Consider the following 12,817-nt stretch of genomic DNA (forward strand, 5'->3'; position numbering starts at 1 on the left):
GTTGGTTAAGCATCTGACTTCAGTTCAGGTCATAATCTCATGGACCTTGGGTCCAAGCCCCAAGTTGGGCTCTGTGCTGACAGCTCAGAGCCTGGGACCTGCTTCAGATTCTGTGTCTCCCTCTCTCTCTGCCCCTCCCCGGTTTGTGCTTTGTCTGTCTGTCTGTCTGTCTCTCTCTCTCTCTCTCTCTCTGTCTCAAAAATAAATAAACATTAAAAAAAAACAGATATAAAATTTAAAGACCCAAAAAGGCAAACAGCGTAAAGTTAGTCTCTCTTTCAACAGTACCCCTAGCCACCAGCATCCTTCTGATATATCCTACTGGACTGTGGATAAACATACAGCTCCACATCATGCTTTTTTCAGTATACTTTAGAAGTCATTCCATCTGAGTACATCTAGAATGATCTCATTTTTTTTCATGGCTCTGTAGTATTCTATTGTATGGATGTAATGTGATTTTTTTGGACCAGTTTGCACCTGATGACATTTATTTTTTTAATTTTTTTTTTCAACGTTTATTTATTTTTGGGACAGAGAGAGACAGAGCATGAACGGGGGAGGGGCAGAGAGAGAGGGAGACACAGAATCGGAAACAGGCTCCAGGCTCTGAGCCATCAGCCCAGAGCCTGAGGCGGGGCTCGAACTCACGGACCGCAAGATTGTGACCTGGCTGAAGTCGGACGCTTAACCGACTGCGCCACCCAGGCGCCCCTCCACCTGATGACATTTAATATATATCCAGCCTCTGCGATTACTATCCTTGAATATACATACATCTTTTTATATACAAATGAGTTTATCTGTAGGATAAAATTCCTAGAAATGGAATTTCTGGATTAAAGGGAATATATATATATATATATATATATATATATATATATATATATATATATTTAATTTTGAAAGAAACTGCCAAACTTCCCCCTGTAGAAATTGTACCAGTTTTCCTCCAAGCAGTAGTTTCAAATAGCACTGGTTTTCCCACACTTTTAGGTCAGTATGGAGTTACGATATGGTTAGGTCTAGAGTCTTTTACTTGCTGGGGAATTTCCTCAATTTTGTCTTCCAACCTCCTGCTAACATCTTTATACTGGCTGTAATATTTTTAATTTGTAACAGCCTTTTCTCTTACAGATTGTAACTTTTTCATGGTATCCTAGTCTTCTTTAACAAATGCAATATTATATCTTGCTATACATGTTGATTAAACTTTTAAAAAATTTCCCGTTGCTTCTGCCGTTCGTTTTAGAGACTTTCCTAAAATGTTTGGTGTCCTTGACTGATTGTTCCTATTAAAAGTCAGGTAACTCTCCTCAATCTTTCTAGTTTCATTCTCCATAGGACGGAAGTCCGGGACGCCTTGGTGGCTCAGTTGTTAAGCATCTGACTTCAGCTCAGGTCATGATCTCACGGTTCGTGAGTTCAAGTCCCGCATGGGGTGAGCTTGAGCCCTGCTTTGGGTGAGCCCTGCTTCTCTCTCTCTCTCTCTCCCCTCCCTTTGTCCCTTGCTCAGTTGTGCCCTCTCTATCTCAAAAAAACAAACCCAAAACACCAAAGTCCATTCTCCCTCTGGGGTGTTGGGAAGAGATGGAAGCTTGTGGTGGGGATAGGAGCTCTGTGTCCAACCAACTGTTCTTATGCAGACTTTTCTCCAATTCCATTTTTTTTTAACTTTAATGTTTATTTATTTATTTTGAGAGAGAGAGTGGGGAGGGGGAGGAACAGAGAGAGAGGGTGAGAGAGGATCCCAAGCAGGTTCCGTGCTGTCAGCACAGAGCCTGACAGGGGGCTGGATCTCACAAACCCGATCATGACCTGAGCCAAAACCCGGAGTCAGATGCTTAACCCACTGCGCCGCCCGGGCGCCCCTTTCCATTTTAGAAGACATTTTTCATCCTCACTTTTCTCAGTCCCAGTGTCTCCGTTCTTCAACTTTCCAGAATTCTGATGTGGGAATCAGCTGACTTGTATTTGTCTTTCCCCTCAATAGTTAATTTTACTTTTCTCTGCTTGGTTAAATCTATTTATCTTTTCTATCTTCCAAAATTTTTTATTTGTTATCATCTCCTCTTCCATTCTTTTCATTCTTTATTGTAATTTTATAAACATCTATATTCAGTTTACCGAGGTTAGAAGGTGGTCAATAAATATGTTTTTAATCTATCAGAAGCCCTGCCCCTCTTGTGGTTATATTTCAAAATTAATAATGTTGAAAGGAAAGAAAAATACTGAAACATAAGGAAACAGAAGCAATATTTATGTTTAGATATAACTCAGCCCTAAAGCCCATTAGTTTTTGAAGTGGTTTCATTTTAGTTTCAGTGTGGATGCTGGTTATGTTTATATTATGGCACATATCAGTAAACTTAAAACAATTTTTTGAAAAGTAACGTATCAGGCTGTTCTTATTTTTGAAGTCATATTTTCTTTTTTCTTTTCTTTCTTTCTTTCTTTTTTTTTGAGAGAGAGAGAGAGAGAGCTTGAGTAGGGGAGGGAAGCAGAGAGAGAGAGAGAGAGAGAGAGAGAGAGAGAGAGAGAGAAAATCTTAAGCAGGCTTCACACTCAGCACAAGCCTAACACGGGGCTTGATCCCACGACCCTGGAATCATGACCTGAACTGAAATCAGGAGTCGGACGCTCAACCGACTGAGCCACCCAGGCACCCCTAAAGTCACATTTTCTAACTGGAGTCACACTTTGAAAATCCATCTGTAACTAATTTTGCCACCAATGTACTTTCTCAAGTGGAATACTCTTAAATAATGACTGTGTTATAGATACAGTGACTTTTAAAGACAGATATAATTGCCAGTATTCAACAGTGAGTTTCAAATTTGTGTATGCAGGATTAAGTCATAATGAAGAAAATCTGTCTTGCTAAATGAAGTCTCAATTAAATACAGTAAAAATTACATAAAATGTATTGGTTGTTCTAACAAAAGTGCTTTAAGATGCTTATGTTACTAATTTCCGGAAGGAGTAAGAATATTTCTTTCTGGAATGTGAAACCCGCAGATAGAATTGCATCTCTCCAGAAAAGTGGACGCAGTGGCTTCTGCAGTAAGCTTTTCCCATCTGTAATGTGATAACCAACTCTATAACTGTGCTAGTATGGTAGAAAATTATCTCCTGCATTATATTTTTTAATATACTTGGGTGGATAAAATGAGGAATTCAACCTAATGCCATTTTTTTCTGTTTAACTTTTCCCATTATTGTAAAAGTATTTAGGTTTTTGAAAGCAGTTTTACCCTGGGACTCTTGAACAAGCTTCTATAACCAAATTCTAGAGAAGACTATTCTTAAATTAAACACGTATGGGTATTACATGTCAGATTGTTCATTGTTAGCATAAAGTACATTATATTTAACAAGTATTTTCCAAGCCTCATTAGTGTACGTGCTATTGTGCTGCTCATTGAAAAGAATATATAAGAAGCACGGTTTTATAGGGAGACAGGATAGCCCGGAGACTGAGTCAGACCGCCTGGATTGAATTCCCAGCTTTGTGAGGGCCTAGCAGCGGGACCCTGGGCAAGCCGTCCAACTTCTCTAAGCCTCATTTGCAAAATGTAAAAATATCTACATTTCAGGGCTGCTGTGAGAACAAAATGAAATGACGTAGGCTAGGCATTTAATGTGTTGTCTGTTTACTATAAATGCTCAACAAACATGAATCCAGAGAGCGCAAGAGAGAGAGAGAAGAGAGTGACTGCATTGTGCTCTCCAGGAGCTTCAGTAGATTGGGGAATATAAGAAATGCACATATTGGTAAAATCCTAAGTCACGATAAAATAAATTTTCAAAGTTAGAGAGTGATATCAATGATAATCTCAGTAGGGGTTTGGAGAAGGGAGATGTCAGCAATAGGTATAACTTCATGAAAGGAGCAGAGGTGGGTCTTAAGTCAGGCCCTAAAGAGTTTTAGAACAGACAGACAAGAGGGACAGGGCAAAGGTGTGCTGGAATGGAATGATAGGAGCAGGTCAATAACTGGTGCTTATGGGGAGAAATACGTGTTTGTTTTTTGAACGAATCAATCAAAGGATGACCTGGCTAGTGTGTGGAGTGGAGATGAGGTGAATTGGTAGGTAAGCTGAGGTTATAGAAGTCTCTGGATGTCACCTTGGTAAATCACAAGGAACAACTGGGGATTTTTGAGTGGGGTGGGGAAGATGTGTGACACAATGAAAATGGCGTAGGAATAGTTGTATAAAAAAGGAAAAAAGTCTCTGGAGAGTAGTTAAACCTAAAAGATCAAGTAGGAGTACTTTTCTATGTATATAGTTTGGGCTAATATTTGCAAAAGAAAAAAAAATCCTGCAAGAAATTGTAAGGATCAGAACTAAATGGATAAATAATAAAGGAGAGAAAAGAAAAGAGTCAGTGGTGATTCTAAAGCTTGGGAGGGAGAAGGAATGATGGGAAGTGGTGTTGGCGGGAATGGGGATGAAGGAATTCAAAATTTTCAAGTTAGAAAGAAAGCAACACTGTTGTTGTCACTTTTATAACGGTATGCATACTTCTAACAAAAAACAACAGCAATAGCAAACAATGGAACTATATAAAGTAGAAAACTGAGGGTCCCCTTTCCCACCCCGAATTCCATATTCTTTGGCTAAAACCACTGTGATAGTTAGTTTGCATAGCTTTCCAGGCTGATTTCTGTGTATGCCAACCCAGAAAAGGCAATGGAACGCTAGTGGACACAGGTCTCTTCAACTTGCTTGGGCTTTCTTCCATATTGGTTCACATGGGCTATCTTTACGTTGTAAGGAAGCAATTTAACTGCATTTACCTACTCCCATATTGATGGGCATTTAGTATTTCAATTTTTGCTATTACAGATAATATTTAATGAGCAGTCCCATATATCTCCTTGAACTTCGTCACAGCATTTTTGTACGACAAGTATCTATGTGTGAAATTGCTGGGTCAAAGGTACGTACATGTAAATTTTTCCTTGCTTTTGGCACATTGTCCAACGAAGAGATACGTTCATTTTATACTCCTACCATCAGTTTATGAGAGAGCCTACTGCCCACACCTTGGCTAAACTTGAATATTATAGATCTTTTTGATTGGTCAGTCTTTGAGGCAAAACATAATCTTGTTTAGTCTCCATCAGTAAGGACGGACCTATTTTCATAGGTTTTATTAGCTATTTTAATTTTTTTCTTCTCTGGCTAGTTCAGTTTTAAACACATAGAGATTGAACATGTAGAGGTTTAAACGTGTAGAGGATGGAATATCCTCATACAGATGTCATGGAGGCAATTAGAAGTCTGAGTGAGAATTACGAGTGGAGCAGTGATCACCGAAACAGTAAGACTACCTAAGTCCCCTGTATGATCATAGATAGAGATCTATGATAGATAGATAGATGATAGATAGATAGATAGGAGAGAATACAGGCCCATAGAAAACTGAGAGATAGGGGAAAAAGAGGAAATGAGAGAAACTGGGCAGTAGCAGTTTATCAGCTATTGATAGGGAAGTAGAATCAAGATTGTGCCATCCTGCTAACTGGTTAAGGGATTCTGGGTAAATCTTGAATCTCTAAGGTTTAGTTTCCTCATTCATAAGATTAAAAAGTTGGATAAGATGAGTCTTCAGTTATAAAATGCATTGTTTCTAAAATTTTACCCCAAGAGATGAGACAATTTCAGGGGAGGAGTCAACAAAGCCTGTGGGATTAGGCAGTAAGGTGGTCATTTAAAATAATTGTAACGTTAGGGTCTATGGGTGACTTCCGCAGCTGCTTCTTTTTTGAAATTCTAACATTTAAAAAAAGCTTTTTATTTGGAAATAATTTCAAATTTATAGACGTTTACAAGGAATAAACCCAAACACACCTTCCCAGCATCACTTATTAACATTTTACCTATTTATTATGTTTTCTCTTCGCTCTCTGTGTATTTCTCAGCCATGCACACCTCCTAGTCTTTTACTCCTAAATACTGCAGCATTTAGGGACATAACCACAGTATAGTAACCCACTTCAGTGATTTTAACATTGATACTTTTATCTAATCTGTTTGCCAATTAACCCAATGATGTGCTCTATAGAATTATTTTTCCCTCCAGTAAAGGTTACAGTGTAGTATTTCACATTGCATTTACTTGTCATGGCTCTTCAGCTGGAATATGTTCATAGCTTTTGTCTTTTATGGCATTGACATCTTTGAAGAATACAACCGCTGAGCACCTCCCCGCTCAATTAAAAAACAAAACAAAACCCAGAATGTTCTTCATTTGGGATCTGATATTTCTTCATTAGATTCCTCATTAGACTTCCTCATTTTCTCATTTGGTGCTGTGTCCTCTGGGAATCACATCTCAAGGCAAACAATGTTTGTCTGTCCCTCATTCATGATGTTAATTTTGGTTACCCGGTCAAGATTTTGTCCAGTTTCTCTAGTGTATAATTAGCATTTTTCCTTCCTTGCAACTAATAGGGAGTCTATAGGAAGAACTGTAAGATGATGCAAATGTCCTGTTCCTCATCAAAATTTCTCCTTACATTTAGCATCCATTGATGGTTTTTGTCTGACCCAATCTTTGCCACAATGGTTGCAAAATGACGATTGTCTAACTCCAGCACACCCTCCACGCTTACCTGTTGGCTTTCAACATTCCACCATAAACAAGAGCACTCCCTTCTTCCCCATTTATTTTATCTATTTATTACTTGCATGGAGTTATGAATTCCTGGGGTTTTTGTATTCTAACCTTATTTTGAATGCAGGATATATAGGCAGATACTGTGATGAGTATTATCAACAGATATCCTCACTTTCCATTAAGTATGAAGAGCAATGCCTAAAATTTATACAAAGAATGTAGAATGCAATAATAGTTCACTTATCGGGTAAACTCATATATCCAAAATATTAAGGAAACTAGGAAAGTAGGCAAATGGCCTTCACATGAAGTAAATGCCCCCAAGTATCGGAGTTGTTTTAGCATATTCTGAGGTTCTTTCCTCTTATTTTATACATCCATTAAAAATATTGGTTGGTTGGTTTCCCAGGCTAATGTGGTAAGATAACTCAAAGGGAGGTGTGTGAATATGAATATATATATATATATATATATATATATGCAAGCAGTGCCATAGGACGGTTGCGGCAACAAGGAGGGACGGCAAAAAGATCAATCATGAGCACCATGCAGATCAATTAGACTCCAAGGAATTCAGGAACATAGTAGGCCATGATTATTTATTGTAGCATGAAGGATACTAAGTACTTCTAAGCTCCTAGGGACATCTTGGTATTATGGCTTTTGATTATCAAATGCCTCTGGGTCATTAGGAATAGGTTAAACTATACTATGTTTGATTAGTTCAAGGCAGAGAAACTGGTGCTATTTCAGAAAGAAAATCAAAACATGTGGTTTAAATTAAATTGTTTCTAGTGCTTTAAGAAGAAAACCTATGCTACCTAGAATATCTAGTTACGTTCAATCCCTCATTGCCCCCTTTTTTTATCCTGTCAGATAAATGAGGTATTACTGAAATTGTCTTTAAAGTCAATATGGAAAATTATTAGTTCGTGCAAAATTGTATTTAAATACTAGCGGGTCCCCAGGAGTTGTTCCGGGGAAATGTTAATTGTCATTAAGTAAATACTTCTCAGCTGATCTGTTCCCTGCATAGAGCTGCCCATGTGAGAAACACCTCAATCTTAAGTTAGGCCTTATGCCTTTTGACAGTTGGTGCACAGATTTGAATGGACTGTTGAGTATCTTTGTTCTTGGTATCTTAATATCTGTGGCATGTCTCACTTGATTGGGAATTGTGGCGGGCTCTCCTTGTACCTTGGTGTCAGATTTCTGGAGAATATGTGTCTGTCTCTTCAACGTCCCCCCATATATCCTTTCCCTGAAAGTGAATTTTGGGTATGTTACTTTACCTATATTTTAAACCAGAACAATTGCAAAAATAACTGATAAAAATTTCAAAAATAAAAATTTTTCAAAGTATGTTTTCATATATATATTTCAGAAGAGAGATCAATGGTTTAAAGAAATAATAGAGGTGTATGTTATTACTGAAATTCTGTTGGTTGTAACAGAATTAGGTGTTATTGAAATAATAAGCTTTTTTTTTTAGTGTTTATTTTTTGAGAGAGATAAGAGTGTGAGCGGGGGAAGGGCAGAGAGCCAGGCACAGAATCAGAAGCAAGCTCCAGGCTCTGAGCTGTCAGCACATGGGCCCGACGCGGAGCTTGAACCCACAAACCATGAGATCATGACCTGAATCAAAGTCGGACACAACCAACTGAGCCTCCTAGGCGCCCCTGAAATAATAAACTTTCTAACTTTGATTTTGTTTTGACAGCAATAATGAGATGTTTGTTGATTTGTTTCTTGCTGTAGCGGTCTCTTATCTTTGAAACTGCTTGCTCTATATCTAAATTAGTTCTTTGGCTTACCCCTTGGAAATAATTTTGATGGATAGTAATAGAACTGTTACATAATGGTGATTCCTTTGAAATGATTTTAAACATATTGAATTCTTATTGATTTCTATTTTATAGAGTGACATTTCACTTTTATACATTAGTACTCTTCATGATACAAAAACTGCATATTTCTTGTCTTCTGGCAAAAGCAAATGGAATACATAAGGCAACTTACAGAATTTAACTGTGATAAAAGATGCTCTGGTAAAGAAAATTTGCTGCTGGTCCTCTTTTAAGTGTAAAAAGCCATTGCTCATTTGCATATCAATAAATGGAAGGGGCATTGACTTTCTAAAATAATTCCCAAGCTATGACAAAAAAAAAAGACACAACAATCTTTTTTTCTTTCAGTATTTTTATATGCAAATTCTTAATCTTACCAATTTCAGAAATGTGAACTCAACACAACTCTAAAGGTTAATAAAACTATTATTTTAAAGGTTATCAACATGAGAAACAGATTTTGAGTAACTATTCCAAACTCAGAAATTCAGTACATATAAGAATTTAGTATATCTATGGCCTACCTTCATGAGTCACATGCCTTTTTCTCTTCAAAGTCCAAATGAAAAAACTTCACTGCTCTTACCGTAAACTGTGAAAATTATTGGCAGATGTAGGAACACAGGCTCATTTGTTTTTATGAAACCCTAATTCAACTTTAAAGTAATTGCAAAACATTAATACAAAATAGAATTCCCTGTTGTTTCTCAGTTTTCTTATTTCTTAAAAGCAGTGATAATGGGATATATATATATATATATATATATATATATACACATGTATGCATGTATATAATTGTTGTATGTATTATTGTTGGCACACAGCCAACCACCTCTTCCTTAATCTCTTACTAACACTTTAAAAAGAATAAACATTTACCTAACTTGATAACTAGAAGGGTTTTTCCTCCAAGTGCTAATTTTGTTTGCCAGTTGTTTCTTTGGGACTTGAAGCAATTAGCATCTATGGGAAAACTCTGTATACATAATACATTTCCCCCCTTTTTACCAATAGTCTGTTTTCCTTTTTCTAAGTCTATTCTCATTTGAAAGTTGTTTTTTTTTTCTTACTTTTGGTTTCTCTACTTCTCTCAGTGATTTCATCATGATTTCCTTCAAGACTTTCTCTGAAAGTAAAATGCAATAAAAGTGAAAAACCATAAACTTTGTCCTGTTTGTTTTTGTTTTTAAACTTACCTTTGGGTTTGGGGAGCGGGAGGGAAGGCTTTAAAGAAGTGACCCTATTTGAGGGAAGGGGTTTGAAGGGGCATTCTAGCTTCCCTAAGAGTAAAAGGTTATGATACCAGGCCGTCAAAGGAGGAAATAATTAGCATTCTTCAATATGCACGATTAATCAGTTCTGCTTGGTGGTTATAAAAGGGAGGAAAGAAACCAAATGGGAACAATTTTGGTCCTTTCATGTTTTATGCCCAATGCTAGTTAGTACACAGTATCCCTTCCACATTCTACTGTACATGGCCTGAAGAGCTGCAGATCATCAAATAATCATTTCCAAATGGTCTAATGACAGCATAAAGGTGGCTCACTTAAAACCTTCCATTTATAGTCACACTGCATCAAATGGTGCTAATTTTAAGTAGGCCACCCCATACAGAGCACCCTCCGAAACACCCTTCCGCCCTTTATAACGAATCTGTTCCTTTTTCATTCACAGAAAATATTTGATATTTCAGAATCTTTTTCGTGCATTGACATGAAAATACTTTTCACCTGGAACTCGTCAATCCGAGACCCCCGGGGATGCCAAATTTCTGCCATTTGCTTATTAAGCCACGGGCAGTCCCCAGCATAACACTTACAAAGGCCTACTTCTAACACTTCCCGAATCTTAGTATGAGAGTATTGATCACCATAATTTATGGTCCTACGGCAGTGGGGCGGCTCTTCACATTTGGAGCCCCCCACATTAGTTGCAGCGACTAATTCTAAAAACACCGCTGGCGCGGGCAGAATATTTCATCTGGGGACCAAGTGTTTCCAGACTTTGTTCTCCGGCCCTAAAGGTGAGGTGCCGGCGCTGAAAGCGACAGACACCAGGGTCGGTTTCACCGTGGTGGGCCCCGTGCGGAAAGGAGGTGTCCGGCGCCCCACCTGTCAGCCCTCCAACCCTTCCCCGCCCCTCCTTAGGGCGGGTAGCGGCCCCTCCCTCCCGCGGGCGCCGGGCGGGGGGCTGCGGCTAGCGGCGCGCGCCGCGGACACCGGTCCCCGGCGGCAGTTGGGCGTGTGGGGCAGTAGAGCAGCAGGCGCGGAGCGCGCGGCGAAGACCCCGCCAGTCGCGGCCCCGAAGGCACGCGCGAGCGCATTCGGTTGGTGCGCGCGCGCGCGGCTCCGCCCCGCCCTCCCTGCGCGCGCCCGGCAGGTCCGCTCTCCTCCCCCACCCGCGGCGCGGACGGGGTGGATCCAGCTCACTCCCCTCCCCCGAGCGGCGGCCGCGGCGGCGGCGGCGGCGGCGGGCGCTGAATGAGAGACGCCGACTGCTCGGGTCGCCAGGCGCTAGCTTAGGCGGCGGCGGCGGCAGCGGCGGACCCTGAGGCCGGCGTCGTGTTCCCATCCTCCGAGGCGACGGCCGCGGCTGCACAGGTCGGTGCTCCGGCCGCGGGCCCGGTGCGGAGCCTTGGCGGGCGGTGCGGGGGAGGGAAGGTGGGTGCGCTGCGCCCCCCGGGAGGCGCGGAGCCGCAGCGGCGGCGCGGGGAATGGCGGCGGCTCGGGCGCTGCGGTGTGGCTCTCCTGGCCTCGGGCCCCGGGGCTGCTTGCCCTCGGCGCGGAGACGGGGCTCGGGCTGAGGGAGGAGAGCGCTGGGGGGCCCGGGGCCGCGCCTCCCTCGGCGGCTCGCTCTCGGAGGCTGGAGGCGGCCGTGGGCTCCCCGCTCCCGGTCTCTGTCCCGAGGCCGGGGGCGGGGCGGCCCCCTGAGGCCGCCTCGGCTCTCCCTCCTGGGTGGCGGGAGCCCCTGGCCGCGGCCCGCACTGCCCTGGCGCCGGGCTGCGCCTCAGCCTCCCTTCAGGTGAGCCGGAGTCCGGACCGCCGCGCCGGGAACGCGGAGCCGGGCCACACCCCCTCCCCTGGCTCTGGCGCTGCGCCCCCGAAGCCGGCAGCCGAGCCAGCCGCCCGCGAACCCGCGCCCGCGGTCGCGGTGACCTGTTGCGGAGCGGCCCGCAGCCCGGGTCGCCCGCCAGCCCGGGACGCGGAGGGGCTGGTCCTGCGCTGGCCTCCGGCCGGGAGCGCGGCAGGGTCCGGAGTCGGGGGCGCGGCCGGAGGTCGGGTCGCTGTACAGCTAGGAGCGGGCGTACTAAGGAGAGATTCCGGACCGATCTGATCAAACACTTGCAAAGCCGGGATATCTGTCTGCAAATATCCGGAATTCCATTGCAGTATCGGATTAGGTAGGCTCATAAACACCATGCTTTGGAGGTGATTTGGCAGAAACCCGAGCCAAGAGTGAGGAGCTAATATCTGGAAAAGAGTCGTAAACCTGTGCGGAGCTAAATTATCCTCCCACCTGCCCCCCTTGGAGCTCTTTTCCTGTAGCTGTGTTGTGTAGACGCAGGCCAGTTTCAATGTACGTGGGCGTGTTTGGGAAGAAGCTGCGAGCTGATAGGAGGTACCTTCGTACAAATGTTAATTTGTTTGAACTGGGAGGGGTAAAGGAGGAGGAAGAAAGGGCATTGATGTTAACTGTGGAGGAGGGGTAACTGAAAACATTAAATTTCTGTTTAAGAAAACGCTAAAAAAAAAAAAAGTATCTAATACCTGGCGTTTAAGACCGTAAAGCAGGAAACACGGGCAGCAATTGAGTTTTACCTTTTATGTGCCCTGGATTTTTTTTTTTTTCTTCCAACGCTGTAGTTGTTATAGAGAGCCTTGTTTTCGTACCGGTGTTTATGAATTGATTTTGGTGCATTTTTGTATTCACCGTGAAGTCGGCTCTTACTTAAGTCTCTTTGAAGATGACCATCAGAATCTTGGGAAACTTCGATCCATGCAGTCACAGACCATAGCATGCTAGCCATAAAGCCTGTTCCACCCAGATAATTATGCTTGTGCAAGTGGTGTAGAATCATAACTATAATGTGTATTACTGTACTGTTACTGCTGAATATCTTACTATGAACTTTAGAATTATGAAGGAACTTATCCAAACAGTATTATTTTAATAAAAACAACTACTAACTCAAGCTTTGTGGGCATACAGTTTATAATCTAGTTTAAAAATTTTTGGGAAATTACTTGTTTAATTTGCTTAAAGGTCAAATATAAGAATATTAGATACCTTTTTGCATTAATAATTTCACTGTAATTTATTTTAAACCTATTTTATTTTCCCTC

The 12,817-nt window shown here is 41.9% G+C and overlaps 1 protein-coding gene across 5 annotated transcripts in view; it reads left to right on the forward strand.

Annotated features, from left to right (window-relative positions):
* Positions 1-10,659: 10,659 nt before the first annotated feature.
* RALGPS2 (Ral GEF with PH domain and SH3 binding motif 2) overlaps positions 10,660-12,817 on the forward strand; it is a 170,326-nt gene continuing 168,168 nt past the window's right edge. For 3 of the 5 annotated variants that reach the window (XM_043568127.1, XM_043568129.1, XM_043568131.1), the window contains exon 1: positions 10,660-11,074. The gene's annotated coding sequence lies outside the window, so the exon portion shown is untranslated. The remainder of the gene's footprint in view (positions 11,075-12,817) is intronic. The other 2 variants (XM_043568128.1, XM_043568130.1) reach the window with 1 other exon arrangement.

Source organism: Prionailurus bengalensis, chromosome E4 (genome assembly GCF_016509475.1).
Source record: "Prionailurus bengalensis isolate Pbe53 chromosome E4, Fcat_Pben_1.1_paternal_pri, whole genome shotgun sequence".
Taxonomy (NCBI): Eukaryota; Metazoa; Chordata; class Mammalia; order Carnivora; family Felidae; genus Prionailurus; species Prionailurus bengalensis.